The sequence below is a fragment of the Lates calcarifer genome, linkage group LG5, assembly GCF_001640805.2.
Source record: "Lates calcarifer isolate ASB-BC8 linkage group LG5, TLL_Latcal_v3, whole genome shotgun sequence".
Lineage (NCBI taxonomy): Eukaryota > Metazoa > Chordata > Actinopteri > Centropomidae > Lates > Lates calcarifer.
Genome location: NC_066837.1, coordinates 2,923,257 through 2,933,002, shown reverse-complemented (window position 1 = coordinate 2,933,002; position 9,746 = coordinate 2,923,257). Strand labels below are relative to the sequence as shown.

General features: G+C 40.8%; 1 long non-coding RNA gene across 1 annotated transcript; it reads left to right on the top strand.

The window, feature by feature from the left end:
* The first annotated feature begins 7,497 nt into the window (after positions 1-7,497).
* On the top strand, positions 7,498-9,448 carry LOC108880809 (uncharacterized). The gene is made up of 4 exons (XR_001960536.2): positions 7,498-8,007; positions 8,468-8,533; positions 8,929-8,997; positions 9,085-9,448. It is a non-coding gene; the product is annotated as an uncharacterized LOC108880809 (long non-coding RNA).
* Positions 9,449-9,746: the final 298 nt, after the last annotated feature.

Below are 9,746 nucleotides of genomic sequence, written 5' to 3'. Positions count from 1 at the left end.
CGCTGTGATTGGAGGAGCCCTGGCAGGCTTTAATGACATCTCGTCCTCTCTGGTTCAAACAGACGACCTTTGACCCCCAGATCTGAGGCCGGTATTGACGCTGCGACCCCGGCTAATGTAGCAGGCCTGCTGATAGACTGAGATAAGAGTCTGTGTGTGCAGAAACTGCTAAGACTGTCCATATGTGGAACACAGTAATAAGGTTTTGTAGGTTTCGTTGGTGTGTTCATGAAATATTAAGATTTTTTTATTTTCTTCTTCTGTCATTTTGCTTTACTACTAAACTGGACCTATTGTATATGAGTGGACGAAGACAAGAGCAGTGTCGAATCCTAACAGAGATTCTGCTTTGTGTTGTGGTTGGCAATATCAGAGAGACATTTGTTTGACATCTCCTTCCCCTCCTGACCTCAGAGATCACCCGTTTGGGGTCAAGAGGGCGTTAGCTAACAAACAGCTGCTGATGCTGAACACGCCTCCTCCTCCGTTTTCCCCTCCCTTTCTCTTTCAGGCTTCCTCCCACTTCTGATTGGACTGATAGGGATAAATTACAGAACAAACTAAGACTGTGATGGCTGATATCAGTTCAATTACTCAGGAATGGAGGGCTATCCATCAACATATAATAACATCTATCCTTGGACCTTAAAGAGGGATAAGGAAAAACTCTTTTCAGCAAAGTTGCTGTGCCCTGAAATGAAATAACTACTGTTATTATTACTGATTGAAATGATGGACAAACTGAAGAAAGTAAGAACCAGTGCACCAGCTCTATCCTTTAAAGTCTGAACAGAAAAAAGATTTTACAGCTGTGGTCAGTAAGATACAACAACACCACCCAGTATTTAACTAAAAGCCAAAATCAGTCCACTATATTGGCAATCCAGTATATTGGTCTAACGCCATCACACACCATAAAATCAACCCTGAAAGGCCAGACTAGACTTTACCTAATTAAAGTGTCATGTCACTTATCCATCTGTCCCCCTCTCCTCCGTCACAGCACGACTCCTCTCCTCTCAGTTATCCACTCATCCTCTTCAGCATCTTTGCCTCGGGCCCCGTTGATTGACAGCCCTGCTGACCCCAGGGCCCACCCTCTCAGAGTGACAGGGCCAATCCCCTGGCTTGGCCAAGTGACACACTAACGTGGCAGACTGGTTGGCAGGCTGATTGGCAGGCCGCTGATGCTGCAGCATCCCAGTCAGCTCAACCAGACTCTAGCCTGGCACTCTGTTTAGTGTGCACAACGCTGACCAAACGCCTGCTCACACTGAAAGAGGTACACTCCTCTCTCTCTTTCTTTTTGCACAGTTTCAAGATTAAAGGTTAATGAGAAGAGGATGAAGTCTTTTTCTCAATTTCACTACTTGAGGAATAAGACTTTTGGAGTGCATACAGTTGCCTCCCAAACTGCAAGCAGGTTATATTTAAACCCTAATTACTTATCTGTTAATTTGCATGCCTTTGGCCCAAGGATACGTTGATGTGATCTTGGTGATGATCTGGGTGATTTCTGATTCCCATCACCATTAAAGGATTTTTTTTACTCCTTTCTTGTAATGCTGCAACATATTCTTATGGCCATTAACTCCACTTTTTAAATATCCTAAATGCACAATTTTTATACCTTATTTTGGAGAAAGAATCTATTTTCATGGTAGTATTACAAACATCCACTGTCATCAGATAACGGCTAAATTTTTACCACACCTTAATTACATTTTGCCTCAGGTTTGAGGGAACAGGTAACAGGGAACAGACAATACTGTATTAACCTGTGAAATAATCAAAGTGATTGTAAGAACATGTCTATGATGCTGCAGTTCTGAGTGTTGAAGGAGGTTTTAATTCCACTGAATGATCTCTAGAGATCAGCACAGGACCTGTCCTACAGATACAGCATGCTGGTTCAGTCTCATCTCCACCACAGAGCATCAATTCTTCTTAAGTGTCCTTGAGCAAGGCACTGAATCTCTGCCAGGTGTTCAAATCTACCAAAGCTGGATTCTTCAATTAATTAAAATTTGAAAGTCCACTCTTTGCATAATTTGCTCAATTCACTGATAACATAGCGCCTATTGAGGATTATGAAAGAGTCTTTCCTGTCTTGTAATTCATCGTATATACTGTATAATATGTACTACAACTTCAAAGCTTTCAGTAGTTAAAATCCATATAGCCAGGTCTTAAATTACTGTTGGAATGTCAACTATTGACTGCAAATGAAATTAAGTTGATATCATCCCCTTCTAAATTGGCATAATCGCTTGCATTAACAATGTAGCTAATTATTTTTTATGTCTTCTTATTAAGACTTTACTGTCTGTTGTCTCCTTTTTGTCTTTAATCTTGGTTACGGCGACTTAACTTAAAGCTTATCTTTAAAATAATAATTTTTCTAACATATTGGCACACTCGCTGCCCTTGGAAAATCGAAAAATGTGGTTGTTATGCAGAGAAAAATGTGTCCTGATTGATAGATAGATAGATAGATAGATAGATAGATAGATAGATAGATAGATTACTTTAGATAAGAGGCACACAATCACACTCCTATTCCACTACTTAGCCACAGCAAGGAATGATGGGTAATGGAAAGAATAGCCTATAGCAGCTGGGGACCATACTGCAAAACAAAACCAAGTTTCAGATTAGCTTATGATATACACTCACTCGCCAGCTCACACACAAACAAGAACGCATTCATTACACTCACAGACACACACACACACACACACAAATGCCAAGAACACACGAGAGCCGCAATCACACCTACACACACTTGCCCACACGGATTGTAGCGTAGACTCTCTCTCTCTCACACACACACACACACACACACATATATACAGATGTCTGCACTTGGCCCTGTTTCTGGGGAGAGGCGCCCTGGGCTGCAGGGGGGAGGAAACCAGCTCAGATCAAACACACACTGAGCCTGTCACTACTCCTTCATTCCTCTCTCTTCTCACCCCCCGCCCCCCCTCCTCCTCTCTCCACTGCATATTCCTCACTTTCTCTCTGCATATCTCTTTTCCTGCCTCTCTCTCTGTCTCTCATTGCTCCGATCTGCTCTCCACACTGCAGTCGACAGCAGCCAGAGAGTAAAACAGAGGGTGGGAGGGGTAGAGGAGGAGGAAGAGGAGGAGGGAAGTGAGGAGAGCAGAAGAGAAGAGAGCTGAGAGGGGTGTAAAAAGAGGAAAAGATGGAGGAGGAAGAGAAGGATGGGGGTGGGGGTGGGGAGGCGGTGCCTTGGTCAGGAAGAGCTGGAGAGGAGGAGAAGAGATGAAGCGAGAGAAAGCTCTTTTTTGTAATATTTTCACTCTCTACATCTTCTCCTCCTGTCCTCACCCAACCCTACACACCCCTCACATCACAAACACACACCACTCCTCTCCTTATCTATGTGAAACCTCGAATAATGTTCTATTGCAGCTCAATTACGATAATTACGATCATTAAGGTGATCATTTCCCGACACTACCATTCATTACTTTGGCAAAATAACCATTAGAGGCAGAATGGCATGGATGGAGGGGAGGATGGCCCTCGTTTTTCCTCCCTGTTCCAGAAATTCATCACCCGCCCCAATTCCTTACATCCCATCAGCGCTGTAACTGTATGGCTTCTGGTTCAAATCCTACACTGTTGGTCAAAATGTATTTATATAATCTTCTCTGATCTTATGTTATCAAGGCTACAACTAACAGTTAATTAATTTCATTGTATTACTTGTTTAACTGGTTACCTGTTTTGTGTAGAAAAGTCTAAAATAGTGAAAAATTCCTGTGAATATTTACTAAAGCCAAGGTGACAGACAAATTGCTTGTCTTGTGCGACCAGCGGTCAAAACCCCAAAGATATTCAGATTATGATCACATGACACAAAGACAAGCAGCTGATCTGAGAAGCCAGAACTAGCTTTTTTGTTTGACAAATCGATAACCAAAATAATTGCTGTCAACTAACTAATCAGTCACTTCAAGCCGAAATGTTCACATTTGTACACACAAATCATGATGGTGTATGTGAAGGGGTTTATCCTCACACTCAAATTTGAACAGTAAAATGACCCTTTTCTCATCTGTTGGGAATCAAACCCACTTGTCTCGAACTACCATCTCCCCTTCAAGCTCTACACTCTTATCTCAAAACTGGGCAGTTTTTGTCCTGTTTCACGTCCTGTTTCTATTTGTACGTGCTCCGCCTGACCCTTTCCTGCTGTGGAAACTGATTTCTGCGTGGAGCACATAGATAAACATTTTAGGACATCATGTTCCTTTCATTTAATTTCCTAACACTCTCTTCTTTCTTTCCCCCTTGTGTCTCTCCACTACATCTAGGATATAAATAAAAATTGAAGTTTGGCTGTGAGCTTTTGCGTGTGCCATGGTCCTCCAAGGTGCTTTTGAGGGAGGCGGAACAAAGTGCTGGTTTACCAAAACTATTAACTGAACACCATTTCAAACTACCCGGCATTAATATGAAATGAATAATATATTTTCAGGAGATGACTAAGACAGCTTTTGGACACCTGAGATGCAGACTAGAGAACAGGAGATGAGACAGTCTACAAATATAGAAATCCACCCACACACAGAAACAATGCCTACTAATACATCTATTTTCTGATGTGCGAGTTCAGACAATGTGCAGGTGCTCTGAGGAAATGCTGAAACCACATCCAACATTTAGAGAATACCAAACAGAGAACTCCCCCTATTTTATAAAATGGGTGAGTCCTGAATGAGAAGATACCTTGTTTATCTGGCCTGAGAAGAAACCATCCAGGCTGGTAAAATGGGGGTGTTGGCTCGGTCTCCCATATGCATGTTAAACTCCTCCCTATTGGTATTTAGATATCAGCCCTGCCTCAAAGGTTGGTTTCTTCTGTGGCTCTCTCTGGATCTTTGTGTATGCATGTGTGTGTGTGTGTGTGTATGCATGTGTGTGTGTGTGTGTGCTGTGAGCTGAAAAATGTAAATGCGCTTGTGGCTGAATGGATACAGTATATGCATGTTTGTGTGTGTATGTTTATGGGCACCTGCAAGCTTGTGTGTGTGTGTGTGTGTGCATGAATGACTGTGTGTATGTGGTGTACACATGTATGTATGTGTGTGTGTGTGTCAATCTGTCCCATTCTCCCTATTCTACCTCTCCCTCTCTCTCCATCAATAGCATAAAAAAGAAAAAAAGAAAACGCCACCACTGTGCTTTTCAGCAAAAGCATCTCCACACAACACACACACACACACACACACACACACAGGCTGGCTAAAGGCCAATCAATAATTCACATAGTGCAGATTGAATGTAGATCAGTGACTCAACATGGGGGGAAAACACTATGGCTCTCCACCTCTATCGCTCTCTAATTCTCCACTTTTCTGTCTCTTTCCATCTCTCCATATCTCCACCTTTCCCCACCTACTCTTTGCGATCTTTCCACACCTCTGTCCTGGGTTTGCTTCCCTCTCTCTTTCTCCACCTCTGTTTTCCTGTCCTCTTTCCCGACCTCTATCCAGTTTCTCTGCATCCTCTCCTTCATCCGTTTCTTTCCGAACCTCATCATCTGTTTCTTCCTCATCCTGACTGTCTTCTATGTCTCTTCTAATCTATGGGATTCTGGTAACTGGTTCTATTTGGATCCCGGGCAAAACAATTATATGTTATTTGACCAAAAACTAAATTCATTCACGTTGCAGACGTCACGTCAGACATTTTCAAGAAGAAGAGTGAAATAAATGTGCTCACTGATGAAGTAAGCATCATGTCTGGAAGTCGTCTTTCACATTGGTTGATCGCAATACACACCAGATAAAGGATTTGAATTGCGATTTTTTTTATTCTCTATTTGAAAATGTAATGTTTGGCTAATTGCGAAAGTATCTGCTGCCATCTGTAGGCAGGTCACATCAGGAGACACAATCAGCTTGTTTTCAGTTATCATGAATTTAACTCTGGTAGTAAAACACGTTAAACTCCTGCAAGTAAACTGGACAAACTTGAAAACACTGGTTAGCCTAGCAACCATTAAGGCTACAAACAATCTATAATGCAACACTAAAAACTAATTTCCAGAGAGAAATATTGTTTTATAATTGAACAAATATGGTATGCTTTCTCTCCAGAGTGGTAGAGAACTCTCAGCAGAGTTTTTTTTTTTCTGCCGTACGCAATGCGCCTACATCTTAGAACGGTGAATTCTCCAATCTACCAGTTACTGAACTGAACAGTGTGTTTTTGCAGTTCAAGGAGGCCAATAGAATGGTGAGCATTCTCTGCTGAAATTCCCACACTGACATTGTATGGATGAAGCCTCATTTTAATTGCTCATTAGTTATCCCTGACTAATTTTAGAATTTGAAGCAAATTTCCACCGAATCAGCCGTGGTTTGATTTGTTGTTTACATGAATCCATCCGTCTTTCTCATTATCTCCTCCCCTTCCTCTTTTCCTTTTGAACTTTTGACAAAATCTTTTAACAACTAACAACACATTAATTGTCTTTCTATTCATTTATCCACTGACTTGCCCTGTTTTGACCTCATTAGACACACAGGTGCATATAATATGCAACAGACCTCATACATAAACACACACACACACACACAGCAGTGGCAGTCTACACACAGAGCTGAGGACAGGACAGCAGGGGCATCACATTTCACCACAGTGAGATCCAGACAAATGCGCACACACTCACACACTGAGGGAATTGACTGTGAGGATCACATATCTGGAGTAGAGTTCTGTCAAAACAACCATTACTATGGTGCTTGTCTGTCTGTCTGTCTGTCTGTCTGTCTGTCTGTCTGTCTGTCTGTCTGTCTGTCTGTCTGTCTGTCTGTCTGTCTGTCTGTTGTACTGAGTAAAGAGGAGAGACAACAGCATATACATACTGTATCTTTGTATGGATGAGTGTAAGAGTGTGTGCGTGCAGACTGTATGTGTGCATGTTTATACATACCTGCATGTTCGCAGGTATAGAAATTGTATATCAAAAGTACAGAATGTCTTCTCCTGGGAAACTGCAGTGTTTTGCCTAAGTTAGTTTTTGAGGTAGAACAACAATTCACCAATGTAGATGTTGGTGAGAATACACTGGAAATGCTGGGATCTCAATGCATGCAAGTGTTAGAATCTCACTGGAACAAATATCAGTATTTCAGTTAATAAATACTATAGACTTGTAGCTGAGATCTATTTTACTACTGAAGACCTTGTCTGTACATTCTGATGAAAAAGCTACAGTTTCTAAATTACTAAAAATATTTTGCAAGTCTGAAATACAATTTCTTATTACTTGTATGTTACAACTTATAACCTGATAGGTACATCTCTAATAGTCTCTAGTGTGTATACATATGTACTGTATATGTATGTTAGTAATGGTATAACTGAACATGTTAAAAATAAACATGGTATCATGGAAGTGGAAACTAATCATCAGTGGTGAGGCAGAGAAAGTTTCTCATTTTTTATTGGTTTTTTTTCTCTAAAAATGCAAAATTTTGGAAAATATAAGAAATAGTTTTGATGTTCTGTCATCAAAGTGTGTTTTGATGGTGTCTTACTTCAGTACTCTATTGTAATATCATGGCATCAGCATGATCAAAAGTGCCATTATGTTAGCAGGCTGTATTACGGCAAATGAGAGAGAGAGAGTGAGAAAGAGAGAGAGAGAGATTGCACACTGGAGCGTGAACGTCCCAAATGGTGCTTTTTTTCTGCCAACCACTGGGCTGCACTGACTATGCATGTGCATGTGTGTGCGAGAGAGTGTGTGTTGGGATGCAGCAGAGCCCCCTGAGGTAAGTGATCCTGCTGAACAGGTGTTACAGTATCAACTTTTCCCCACCCACCTACCCACAAACACACACACACACACACACACAAAAACACACACAGAGCTATCAGAGCCTTTGTCAGCCGTGACTGATCTGAAGGGATCCGCCTGCTCCACACCAGACGGATGAAGCCAAGCCACCAGCTGATCCGTTAGTGAGTGCGTGTGTGAGTGTGTGTCTGTCCATGCATCGTGTACATATGTGTTTGTTTATGCATGCATAAGTGTTAAATGATTTCAACAGCCGCATACACGTTTCTCTGACTGCCAATCAAAATCTCTATATCTCTGTGTGTGTGTGTGTGTGTGTGTGTGTGTGTGTGTGTGTGTGTGTGTGTGTGATTCCAGTACCTTATCTGATCAGCTGGAGATCATGTACAACACTTCCTGTAAATTTTCACTACTACTGCTATACGCAAAATCTCTCACACATGCACAAAATCTCAACCATAACAATTCTTAACTTAACATTTTCTTCAAATAAGCAACAAAACTTGCCAAAATGGCTCCATCTATTGGCTCCACTACAAATCAACATACTGGATTAATTTTCTAGAATTAAGCACCATTTTCTTGACTCTAATGCAGCTATTGTCCTTATTCTGTGCTGTTTAGAAACACTGACACTCATCTCTAGAAACCTGGCAGCTGGAGACAACTTGAACTATCCCACCCTGACAGGTAGAATATTACTGTATCTATCTGTCTGGTTTTAAAGGCTGAATATGGATCAAAATGACAAATTTTATGTCATATACAATTTGACAGATATTTGATATTTGATATTTGAAGTTGAATATTGTTGGGTTTTGGATTGCTGGTTAGACAAAACAAGCAAAATGACGATGCAGGTTTAGGCTCTGTGAAATTTTTTTCAGCAATTTTCACTATGTTATGATATTTTATAAACTAAACAATTCATAAAAATGTGATAAACAAATGATTTGATAGTTAACAGCATCATTCCTTGCCACTATCGTCATTTCTTTTTTTCTTTCATTTGTTGTGATCGATGCTCATGTTTCTATTTTCCCTCAAATATTTGTTCATTTAATTGTCACACTAATTATCTCAAGGTTGGATTTTGGCATAATTCTGTATTCCACGACCACTGACTGACCTAATGGAGGGGTTACTGAGACAAGGTGACATTCTCCTTTCTGACTGGCCCAGGTGGGGAGGGGTGGTGTCATGGGTCTGTCTTTAATCTCTTCTCCTCTCCCTTTCTATAGTTGCCTCATACTGTCTACCTCTCTCCACTCGTCTTTTCTGTCACATGATACCCGGCAGCATGGCCAGAACCCAGCCAGGAAAGTGTGAAACCCACACAGACAACGAACGCCTGAGACAGATGGTCAGAGAGAGAGAGAAAGCGACAGAGAGAAGCAAATATAAAGATCCCATCACTTTGTCTGATGCTGCTTTGACAAAATATATAGATTTCTTTAATTTCTTGTCAACGCAGATTGAAATAAACTGAGAAGGAAAAAGAAAATTGTCATACATGATTGAATTAGACAGAGACAGCAAGAGAAAGTGTGTGAGTGAACACACTAATTTCTGACAAATAAATATAAAAACTAACATTATCTTTCACCATTTGTGTGGAAATTTCATTAACATCTGTGCTCCACTTATGAAACTTTATGTTGGTTTGGTTTTAATTTGTCACCTATCTGTACTTCTAGATACTTTTTTTTAAATTTTGTGCAAACAATACTGCCAGTACAGTATCTAAATTGACTCAAATGGAAAGTGACAGATGTGTAAAGACAAAATGGGAAAGAAAAGAGAGAGAGATAGAGAGAGAGAAGATGGAGGACAGAAGATTTAAAGCAGGATTGCAGGGGGAGAAATGCAGTGGAGAAGAGGAGATTAAAGGAGTACTGAAAGA